We start from the raw sequence: 12,195 nt of genomic DNA on the forward strand, positions 1-12,195 counted from the left end.
TCATGGAGGAACAGGAAAGGGTCTTCACCAACTGGTACTTTTGGCCAGGTCTCCACAGTCATTTGTAGACATTTTATAGGAAGGGACCCCTCTCTGTTGAGTTGAGGGTTAATATATATGGTATCATGGTGGCCAAGAGGTTAGCACATCCATCATGCAGCACTGGGGTTATCGGTTTGAATCCCAACCACAGAACTACCTGCCTGGAGTTTGCATGTACTCCCTGTTCCTGGGTAGCTTTCCTCCAGGTGCTTAAGTTTCCTCCCCCACTCCAAAGACATGCTGGGAGGTTAATTGGCCCCAGTATGTGTATGTAAGATAGGGACCTTGGAGATAGGGACCTTGGGGATGGGGACCTTGGAGATGGAGACCTTGGAGATAGGTACCTTGGAAATGGGGACCTTGGAGATGAGGACCTTGGAGATGAGGCCCTTGGAGATGAGGACCTTGGGGATGGGGGCCTTGGAGATGAGGACCTTGGGGATGGGGACCTTGGAGATGAGGACCTTGGAAATGGGGGCCTTGGAGATGGGGACCTTGGAGATGAGGACCTTGGACATGGGGCTCCTGGAGATAAGGACCTTGGGGATAGGGACCTTGGAGATAAGGACCTTGGAGATAAGGACCTTGGAGATGAGGACCTTGGAGATGGAGACCTTGGGGATAGGGACCTTGGAGATGGGGACCTTGGGGATGGGGCTCCTGGAGATAAGGACCTTGGGGATAGGGACCTTGGAGATGGGGACCTTGGGGATAGGGACCTTGGAGATAGGGACCTTGGAGATGGGGACCTTGGGGATAGGGACCTTGGAGATGGGGACCTTGGGGATGGGGCTCCTGGAGATAAGGACCTTGGGGATAGGGACCTTGGAGATAAGGACCTTGGAGATGGAGACCTTGGAGATAGGTACCTTGGAGATAGGTACCTTGGAGATGGGGACCTTGGGGATAGGGACCTTGGAGATGGGGACCTTGGGGATAGGGATCTTGGAGATGGGGACCTTGGGGATGGGGCTCCTGGAGATAAGGACCTTGGGGATAGGGACCTTGGAGATGGGGACCTTGGGGATAGGGACCTTGGAGATAGGGACCTTGGAGATGGGGACCTTGGGGATAGGGACCTTGGAGATGGGGACCTTGGGGATGGGGCTCCTGGAGATAAGGACCTTGGGGATAGGGACCTTGGAGATAAGGACCTTGGAGATGGAGACCTTGGAGATAGGTACCTTGGAGATAAGGACCTTGGAGATGGGGACCTTGGGGATAGGGACCTTGGAGATGGGTACCTTGGGGATAGGGACCTTGGAGATGGAGACCTTGGAGATAGGGACCTTGGAGATAGGGACCTTGGAGATAGGGACCTTGGAGATAGGGACCTTGGGGATGGGGACCTTGGGGATGGGGCTCCTGGAGATAAGGACCTTGGGGATAGGGACCTTGGAGATGGGGACCTTGGGGATAGGGACCTTGGAGATAGGGACCTTGGAGATGGGGACCTTGGGGATAGGGACCTTGGAGATGGGGACCTTGGGGATGGGGCTCCTGGAGATAAGGACCTTGGGGATAGGGACCTTGGAGATAAGGACCTTGGAGATGGAGACCTTGGAGATAGGTACCTTGGAGATAGGTACCTTGGAGATGGGGACCTTGGGGATAGGGACCTTGGAGATGGGGACCTTGGGGATAGGGACCTTGGAGATGGGGACCTTGGGGATGGGGCTCCTGGAGATAAGGACCTTGGGGATAGGGACCTTGGAGATGGGGACCTTGGGGATAGGGACCTTGGAGATAGGGACCTTGGAGATGGGGACCTTGGGGATAGGGACCTTGGAGATGGGGACCTTGGGGATGGGGCTCCTGGAGATAAGGACCTTGGGGATAGGGACCTTGGAGATAAGGACCTTGGAGATGGAGACCTTGGAGATAGGTACCTTGGAGATAAGGACCTTGGAGATGGGGACCTTGGGGATAGGGACCTTGGAGATAAGGACCTTGGAGATGGAGACCTTGGAGATAGGTACCTTGGAGATAAGGACCTTGGAGATGGGGACCTTGGAGATAAGGACCTTGGAGATAGGGACCTTGGGGATAGGGACCTTGGAGATGGGGACCTTGGGGATAGGGACCTTGGAGATGGAGACCTTGGAGATAGGGACCTTGGAGATAGGGACCTTGGAGATAGGGACCTTGGAGATAGGGACCTTGGGGATGGGGACCTTGGGTTGTAAGCCCCTTGAGGTCAGGGACTGATGTGAATGTGTGAATTGTCAGCACTATATCAGTATCTGTAATAATAATAATAATGTGCATTGTGTGGTTTTATGTCCCTTCTGAGCCCATCATTGGGGGGCGCTGTGTGCACTCATAGAAATCACTTGTGAAAAGCAATCTGTCTGTCCGGGATGTTCCGGCAGGTTCCGGCATGTTCCGGGATGTTCCGGCATGTTCCGGCAGGTTCCGGCATGTTCCGGGATGTTCCGGGATGTTCCGGCATGTTCCGGCATGTGTACCGATCTATCCACAGCTCTGCTCTTCATTTTATAAATGATAAAAAGTCAAAACAGAAAAAAAAGATAAAAATAGATAATAATGTTAAATGAGGGGCTGCTGAAAACACCGAATCCAGGAAGTCTTTGGGAGCCCCGTTGGGGGGGCTTTCGGTGAAAAATCAGACCCCTAATGTCTCACTTTTGAGACAGAGAAGAAAACTGAGGGCAGAGAGTCCCGCCCTTTTCTCTGCAGTTTACTATGCTTTAGGTAAGAGCGAAGACCGGAGCCATCGGTACCGAAAAGAAGGGGCTGGTTAATGATATATTTAGCAGCCCCTTCCTCACTCCTGAGAGGAGAGGAGGAAAGCTGGCAGACCTGCGGGGGGGGGGGGGGGGGGACAGGAAGTAGTGGAAATGGCCACCACAGGGGGGATTAGGATGTGCCCAGGCACATCCGGCACACCCTGTGCACAACCCTATGTCTCTATTCCTCCTCTGGTAACTCTTGAGCCCCGTACACACGAGAGGACTTATGTCCGACAGACTTCCAAAGGAGTTCCGCTGGAGTTCCGCCGGAGTCCTGACAGACTTTTCGGCCGAACGGACTTGGCCACACACGATCACACTAAACTCCGACGGATTGGAACGTGATGACGTACGACTGGACTCGAATAAGGAAGTTCATAGCCAGTAGCCAATAGCTGCCCTAGCGTCGGTTTTAGTCCGTCGGAGTAGCATACACACGAGCGGATTTTTCGAAGGGGACCGGGTCCGGCGGAGTTCCGTCGGGAAAATTTGAAGCATGCTTCATTTCTAAAGTCCGTCAGACTTTTGCGAAGCTAAAGTCCGTTGCAGCCCACACACGATCGGATAGTCTGACGGACTTTGGATGTTGAAAAGTCCGCTCGTGTGTACGCGGCTTTGAAGTCCTGACTTTGGTCACCACAGCAGATAGAAGTTGAGTCTCCTCGTAAAGCGAAGCTCCACCTCATTTACTAAGCTCTGGAACAACTTTTAAACTGCACAGTCTATTTGTATTTAGTATATCAAACCCAATGTGTTTCGGGGGCTACCCCCACTTCATCAGGGCTGAAATGTCTTGGGACCTGGCAGAGACCTATGGGGTGTCTGCGTATGCCGAGCTCCCCTCACATGCGCAGACTGCCATGCTTCCTTCGAAGAAAGTAAATAGCAGCTCTGCTGGCAGGATTGACAGGTAATAAAATGATCTTATGAGGAGGGGGATGGGCTCTGAAATGACTGCTGTGTGAATCCTACAGACACACATTCTCTTAAATGTAATTTTTGCATATACAGTATATAGATGAGAAGTATATACAGTGCCTGGAAAAAGTATTCACACCCCCTGACATTCCCCACATTTTGTTACAACCAAAACCATAAATGTATTTTATTGGGATTTTATGTGATGGACCAACACAAAGTGTCACATAATTGTGAAGTGAAAGGAAAATGATAAATGATACAAATAAATCTGTGAAAAGTGTGGGGGGGGAGGGGCATTTGTATGGCGCCCCCCGGAGTCAATACTTTGTAGAACCCCCTTTCTCTACAAGTCTTTTTGGGGGTGTCTCTACCAGCTTTGCCCATCTAGAGAGGACATTTCTGCCCATTCTTCTTCTTTGTAAAATATCTCAAGCTCTGTCAGATTGGATGGAGAGCGTCTGTGATCAGCAATTTTCAAGTCTTGCCACAGATTCTCAATGGGATTTAGGTCTGGACTGTGACTGGGCCATTCTAACACATGAATATGCTTTGATGTAAACCATTCCATTGTAGTTCTGGCTGGATGTTTCGGGTCGTTGTCACTCTTCCATAAAGGGCAGATTTGTGGAGAGACGACTAATAGTTGTCCTGTGGACAGATTCTCCCCCCTGAGCTGTGGATCTCTGCAGCTCCTCCAGAGTTACCATGGACCTCTTGGCTCTTCTCTGATGAATGCTCTCCTTGCCCGGCCCGGTCAGTTTAGGTGGACGGCCATGTCTTGGTAGGTTTGCAGTTGTGCCATACTCTTCCCATTTTCCGATGATGGATTGAACAGAGCTCCGTGAGATGGTCAAAGCTTGGGAGATTTTTATTATAACCCAACCCTGCTTTATACTTCTCCACAACTTCATCCCTGACCTGTCTGGAGTGTTCCTTGGCCTTCATGATGCTGTTTGTTCACTAAGGTTCCCTAACAGACCTCTGAGGGCTTCACAGAACAGCTGTATTTATATTGAGATTACATGACACACAGGTGGACTCTATTTACTAATTAGGTGACTTCTGAAGGCAATTGGTTCCTCCAGATTTTAGTGAGGGGTATCAGAGTAAAGGGGGCGCCATACAAATGCCCCTCCCCCACACTTCACATATTTATTTGTATCATTTTCCTTCCACTTCACAATTATGTGACACTTTGTGTTGGTCCATCACATAAAATCCCAATAAAATACATTTATGTTTTTGGTTGTAACAACATGTGGGGAATTCCAAGGGGTGTGAATACTTTTTCCAGACACTGTAGATATAAATGTGGTGATGACATCATGGCGGATGGGAACCAGGAATCCGGATTGATTGATACAAAGTAAATAACCATTTTTTATTTGCTGTAGATGAAGGGCGGGTGGTCAGGCGGCGTGTCAATCAGACGGTGACGATGTATCGCAGGAGTGGAATAAACGCGGCGCTCCTCATCCCCGCCTGGCGCCGGCGCAGGATTCTGCCCGTTCTCCCCGCAGATCATCAGCTATTTAGACGCAGTATTTTACATATCGCCATCAATTACTCCTGTCCTGAGCAATGCGCGCTCCGTCTCCGCAGTCCCCGACCAATAATCGCCTGTCATGTTCCAGACTCTTCCCGTCATCTACGAGGATCTGAGCGATGAGGAGGACCCGTCATTAACCCTCCGCAGCACAGAGCGCCCCCCAGCTGTGAGTCCTCACCTCAGTGACAGGACGAGAATAATCAATCCCTTCGTTCCGTATAATCTTCAGTACATTCTCCTCCGTCCCTTCAGGTCCCCCGACTCCTCTCCTCCAATGAAATGTCTTCCTCTGATATCACCGCACACTGTGAGCTTCTCACCAGTCAGACATTGCCCCGCCATTGACCACCAAGATATTGGTCCTATCAGGGCTTCCCTGAGACCGTAACCACTTGTCGCCCACCGTATAGTAAAATAACGGCAGCGGGGTGGCAACATCGTTCTGGGACAACCTCATATGGCAGTGCCCAGGAAACGGGCACTTGTGCCTGCAGGGGGCATGCAGCGCAGCAGTTGTAGCCGCATCCTGTTCCTAGGACCCCCGATTATGCAGCTCTATACTCATGTGATCGAACGGCTGTGTCCAATCACAGATAATCACATGTAAACAAGGAAGTGCCGCTTATCGGTTCTCCTCGCCTCACATTGACAGAGGATGAGGAGAGGAGAGCCAATCAGCAGAATCTCCTCACAGGGGAGACTTACAGGTAATCAGGGCACTGATCATCAGTCCTGCCCACCAGGGACACCTATCAGTGCCTATTAGTGATGCCAGTCAGTGCCCATCAGTGATGCCCAACAGTGCCACCTATCAGTGCCTATTAGTGATGCCATTCAGTGCCCATCAGTGACGCCCCAACAGTGCCACCTATCAGTGCCTATTAGTGATGCCAGTCAGTGCCCATCAGTGATGCCCAACAGTGCCACCTATCAGTGCCAGCCATCAGTGAAGGAGAATTTTTTTTTTACAAAATATACTGACAGAAACTAAAGAAAAACTTTTTTTTTAACCCCAAGGCTTTGTATCCTTTTCCATCTTTATAAAGTCTCATTACCTTGTTACTCAGGTCTTTTGACAGTTCTTTTCAGCTCTCCATGGCTCAGTATCTAGCCTGCTCAGTGCATCCACATGAGAGATAACAAACTCCCCGACTATTTATATACAGACAGCACAGATGTGGGAAATTACCTCCTGTGTGTGTCTGTACCAAGGCCAAACATTCCGGGGGGGGGGGGGGGGGGGGCAATTCTATCATTAGGATATAAAGGGAGCCAAACATCTCAGTGGTAATAAATGGCTTCAGATCATCTCTATCCGGACATAAAAGACAGTTTTGACGCCGGAAAAATGGAGGACGCAGAGGAACGTCCACAACCCGGACCTGAAGAATGACGCCGGGAAAATGGAGGACACAGAGGAACGTCCACAACCCGGACCTGAAGAATGACGCCGGAAAAATGGAGGACGCAGAGGAACGTCCACAACCCGGACCTGAAGAATGACGCCAGGAAAATGGAGGACACAGAGGAACGTCCACAACCCGGACCTGAAGAATGACGCCAGGAAAATGGAGAACGCAGAGGAACGTCCACAACCCGGACCTGAAGAATGACGCCGCCAGGAAAATGGAGAACGCAGAGGAACGTCCACAACCCGGACCTGAAGAATGACGCCAGGAAAATGGAGAACGCAGAGGAACGTCCACAACCCGGACCTGAAGAATGACGCCAGGAAAATGGAGAACGCAGAGGAATGTCCACAACCCGGACCTGAAGAATGACGCCGGGAAAATGGAGAACGCAGAGGAATGTCCACAACCCGGACCTGAAGAATGACGCCGGGAAAATGGAGGACACAGAGGAACGTCCACAACCCGGACCTGAAGAATGACGCCGGGAAAATGGAGAACGCAGAGGAATGTCCACAACCCGGACCTGAAGAATGACGCCGGGAAAATGGAGAACGCCGAGAAACTTCCACAACCCGGACCTGAAGAATGACGCCGGAAAAATGGAGGACGCAGAGGAACGTCCACAACCCGGACCTGAAGAATGACGCCGGAAAAATGGAGGACGCCGAGGAACGTCCACAACCCGGACCTGAAGAATGACGCCAGGAAAATGGAGTATGCTGAGGAACGTCCACAACCCGGACCTGAAGAATGACGCCGGGAAAATGGAGAACGCCGAGGAACTTCCACAACCCGGACCTGAAGAATGACGCCGGGAAAATGGAGAACGCCGAGGAACTTCCACAACCCGGACCTGAAGAATGACGCCAGGAAAATGGAGGACGCCGAGGAACTTCCACAACCCGGACCTGAAGAATGACGCCGGGAAAATGGAGGACGCCGAGGAACTTCCACAACCCGGACCTGAAGAATGACGCCGGGAAAATGGAGAACGCCGAGGAACTTCCACAACCCGGATCTGAAGAATGACGCCGGGAAAATGGAGAACGCCGAGGAACTTCCACAACCCGGACCTGAAGAATGACGCCGGAAAAATGGAGGACGCCGAGGAACGTCCACAACCCGGACCTGAAGAATCACGCCAGGAAAATGGAGGATGCTGAGGAACGTCCACAACCCGGACCTGAAGAATGACGCCGGGAAAATGGAGAACGCCGAGGAACTTCCACAACCCGGACCTGAAGAATGACGCCGGGAAAATGGAGAACGCCGAGGAACTTCCACAACCCGGACCTGAAGAATGACGCCAGGAAAATGGAGGACGCCGAGGAACGTCCACAACCCGGACCTGAAGAATGACGCCGGGAAAATGGAGGACGCCGAGGAACGTCCACAACCCGGACCTGAAGAATGACGCCGGGAAAATGGAGGACGCCGAGGAACGTCCACAACCCGGACCTGAAGAATGACGCCGGGAAAATGGAGGACGCCGAGGAATGTCCACAACCCGGACCTGAAGAATGACGCCGGGAAAATGGAGGACAAGCCAACAGCAGCCACCCCTGCCATGGAGAGCCCCTCCCCCCCTCCATGCTGCATCGCCTTCTCCCCCCCAAGCCCTGACCAGGGGGTCCTGACTGTCCTGTAGCCTCTTTAAACCCCAAAGTCTAAACCATCCGGCTGATACCTCCTCAGGTAGGTAGTTTGTTTGAGAAATGCCCCCCCGGGCACCCCCCCCCCCCCCCGGGCCTAGAACAAGACGAGGGTCTCCTGGCAGACGTTCCTCTCACCTAATTCAGAGGATATGGATGACGAGGGTGACGTCTCTCCTAAATAAGCTCCGGAGAATGAGACACACAAGGTGTCTGTCCCAATTTCATACTCCGTCTCCCCTCAAATCATAAAAAATGGGGATTTGGCACCAGGAAAGTCGCACGGCTGCTTTAGGAGGTTCAGCGTTGTGACACAATGGCTGCGAATCGCTGGTCTGGATCACAGTTGCTCGGGATTAGAGGGACACGGGGATTTGGGGATGCCGCGCCGCATTCCACCTGGGAGGCGCGTTAATTCCTCGAATGAAGCGGCAGGTCGGCGTGGAACGCCTTCAGAGACCGGCATCAGGTGTCAGCTGAGCTCTACGCGCCCCGGTGACACCAGCTGGGGGCTTTCCTTGTTTGAGGTTTATGAGGGTTGTTTAGAATAAATATCCTCCGGGGCGGCTGTCACAAAGCCGCGGGCCGCTGCAGCTGTGCGCCGAAACCTGCCGCGCCGTTCAGTGCCAGCATTTGATTGACAGCTCAGAACTTGTTATAAATCCCGCAGAGCTAACGCTCTCCTCCAGTATAATCACGTCTGATCGGAGGCAGCGGCTTCCCCCTCATTAATGACGATCTACGGGAGAAACTCGAGTCCTTCCACACATTCATTTCCCCAACGCAGAAGATACGTCCTCCATGGACAAAACTTTCCAGGCCGTCATCCTGACCTTCTGACATAAACACTGGGCTGGCCTGTGTTATGGCTCCACCATGTCCACCCGTCTGGGAAGACTTTCCACACCATTTTGGGTGAGGTTGGGTACTGATGTTGGATGAGAAGACCCGACCCACCATAAGCATTCCATCCCAACACTGTTCAGTGAGGTGGAGGTCAGGGCTCTGAGCTTGTTGGACATTTCATTCCAAAACCAGGGCCATTAATATTGAGTTGCCCCCTCTTTGACCATAACAGCCGCCACTTTTCTGGGATGATTTTGGAGGGTCTGTGGGAATTTTCTTCCCAGGTACTGATGCTGGATGAGAAGACCTGGCTCTCATGTTGGTCCTCACATTGGGCACCAGAAAAGACTTGGCTCACTATTGGCATTCCATCCCAAAGTGATTCAGTGGGGTTGAGGTTCCGGATAGGACACTCTGTGGACATTTGTCCCAATGCAACCAAAAGTGCACTTGAGTTGAACTCATTGAGATTAGGAACCAATAATAGATAAAAAATACCTGGCCTTTAATCTCGCGATCTGCATTCTATCCCAAACATGATCAGTAGGGATGAGGTCAGGTGATCAGTAGGGATGAGGTCAGGTGATCGGTAAGGATGAGGTCAGGTGATCGGTAGGGATGAGGTCAGGTGATCGGTAGGGATGAGGTCAGGTGATCAGTAGGGATGAGGTCAGGTGATCGGTAGGGATGAGGTCAGGTGATCAGTAGGGATGAGGTCAGGTGATCGGTAGGGATGAGGTCAGGTGATCAGTAGGGATGAGGTCAGGTGATCAGTAGGGATAAGGTCAGGTGATCAGTAGGGATGAGGTCAGGTGATCAATAGGGATGAGGTCAGGTGATCAGTAGGGATGAGGTCAGGGGATCAGTAGGGATGAGGTCAGGTGATCAGTAGGGATGAGGTCAGGTGATCGGTAGGGATGAGGTCAGGTGATCAGTAGGGATGAGGGCAGGTGATCAGTAGGGATGAGGTCAGGTGATCGGTAGGGATGAGGTCAGGTGATCGGTAGGGAGGAGGTCAGGTGATCGGTAGGGATGATGTCAGGTGATCAGTAGGGAGGAGGTCAGGTGATCAGTAGGGAGGAGGTCAGGTGATCAGTAGGGAGGAGGTCAGGCGATCGGTAGGGATGATGTCAGGCGATCGGTAGGGATGAAGTCAGGCGATCGGTAGGGAGGAGGTCAGGTGATCGGTAGGGATGATGTCAGGCGATCGGTAGGGATGATGTCAGGTGATCGGTAGGGATGAGGTCAGGTGATCGGTAGGGATGAGGTCAGGTGATCGGTAGGGAGGAGGTCAGGTGATCAGTAGGGAGGAGGTCAGGTGATCGGTAGGGATGATGTCAGGCGATCGGTAGGGATGATGTCAGGCGATCGGTAGGGATGAGGTCAGGTGATCGGTAGGGAGGAGGTCAGGTGATCGGTAGGGAGGAGGTCAGGTGATCAGTAGGGAGGAGGTCAGGTGATCAGTAGGGAGGAGGTCAGGTGATCAGTAGAGATGAGGTCAGGTGATCGGTAGGGATGATGTCAGGCGATCGGTAGGGATGATGTCAGGTGATCGGTAGGGATGAGGTCAGGTGATCGGTAGGGAGGAGGTCAGGTGATCGGTAGGGAGGAGGTCAGGTGATCAGTAGGGAGGAGGTCAGGTGATCAGTAGGGAGGAGGTCAGGCGATCGGTAGGGATGATGTCAGGCGATCGGTAGGGATGAAGTCAGGCGATCGGTAGGGAGGAGGTCAGGTGATCGGTAGGGATGATGTCAGGCGATCGGTAGGGATGATGTCAGGTGATCGGTAGGGATGAGGTCAGGTGATCAGTAGGGATGAGGTCAGGTGATCGGTAGGGAGGAGGTCAGGTGATCAGTAGGGAGGAGGTCAGGTGATCGGTAGGGATGATGTCAGGCGATCGGTAGGGATGAAGTCAGGTGATCGGTTCTAGGGGTCTTCTGTTCTTCACCTTCTCAGCCAAGGCCGGGTCCAGGATAGTGGAAAGGAGCCTCTGTAGCCATCACCTTATAAACAACCCAAACTTGTTCTCCATGAATTGATTTTGCTGGAAATCCCGCCCAGTAGAGGAAGTTCAGTGATAACGATTATTGACTATTTATTACTTTTCACTGTAACTCCAAGCTTTGGTTTTATGCCGGTTTGTATCCATGTAGATGGGACATGTTCAGCTTCCTTCTCCTAGACAAGGTCTGTCTGATGGAACACAATGGAGTCTCTAATGACATCAAACACCCACAATGCTTCTGATCCCCGGAGACCATGTGATCCTTGCCTAGGCCCGCTTGTTTCTGGCCCCTGGGATCCGGTTGGGGTCCTTTATGAGGATCTATACATTTGCAGTGAGCGGTGGACGAACGCGTCACGTGGAAGGAAGACTTTGGAATGTAAAATGCAGCTGGCGGTGGCGGCACGGCGTCTATTCTGAGCGGCGGCACCTGGTGACCCATCTATCTCCAATTTCTGCTTCTGCTCGGCGTTCCTCAGCCTCACACTGATGAAGAAATATGTCTCCCCCGACACAGCCAGGCAAAGGACACGGTTCTCCGCGGATCGCTTCAAAAGCCGTCCGAAAGGCAAAAAGGCAATTTGTAGGAGGGCGCGGGGAACATTCGCCGTTAGACGGGAGTCGGAGGACACCTGTAGAGTCGTAATCACCTCCTGCTGGGACTTTACAGCTTCTAAACATTCAGGATGAGTTCTTTGTTCGCTCTTAACCCCCCTGACACGGAAATCACTTAAATCAATGGCGTCCTCGCCGCCGACAACCCCGAGCTACCGCCGCGTCCCCATGCCTTTTCCTTTCATGTTTCCACTCAATAAAGTGACAGGTGGCTCGGAATAGATGAGGCCTCTGATTGTTCACTGCGACTCTATAGATCCGGGAATTGGCAGTGCCACTCGCCCCACTTTACTCATAGGGGTGGCCAAATGATGCCCATTTTTATGGGCCCAGACCCCACCTCTAAATATGCATGGACCACCCACCCTGACCACTTTATGGTTTGGTCCTTCAAAGACCC

General features: G+C 52.2%; 1 protein-coding gene across 1 annotated transcript in view; it reads left to right on the plus strand.

Moving 5' to 3' along the window:
* The window catches only part of GRM7 (glutamate metabotropic receptor 7), a 453,740-nt gene that overhangs the window by 163,594 nt on the left and 277,951 nt on the right, over positions 1–12,195 (plus strand).

Source organism: Lithobates pipiens, unplaced genomic scaffold (assembly GCF_037356315.1).
Source record: "Lithobates pipiens isolate NorthernLeopardFrog02 unplaced genomic scaffold, aLitPip1_a1.2 Scaffold_69, whole genome shotgun sequence".
In the NCBI taxonomy this organism is placed as follows: Eukaryota; Metazoa; Chordata; class Amphibia; order Anura; family Ranidae; genus Lithobates; species Lithobates pipiens.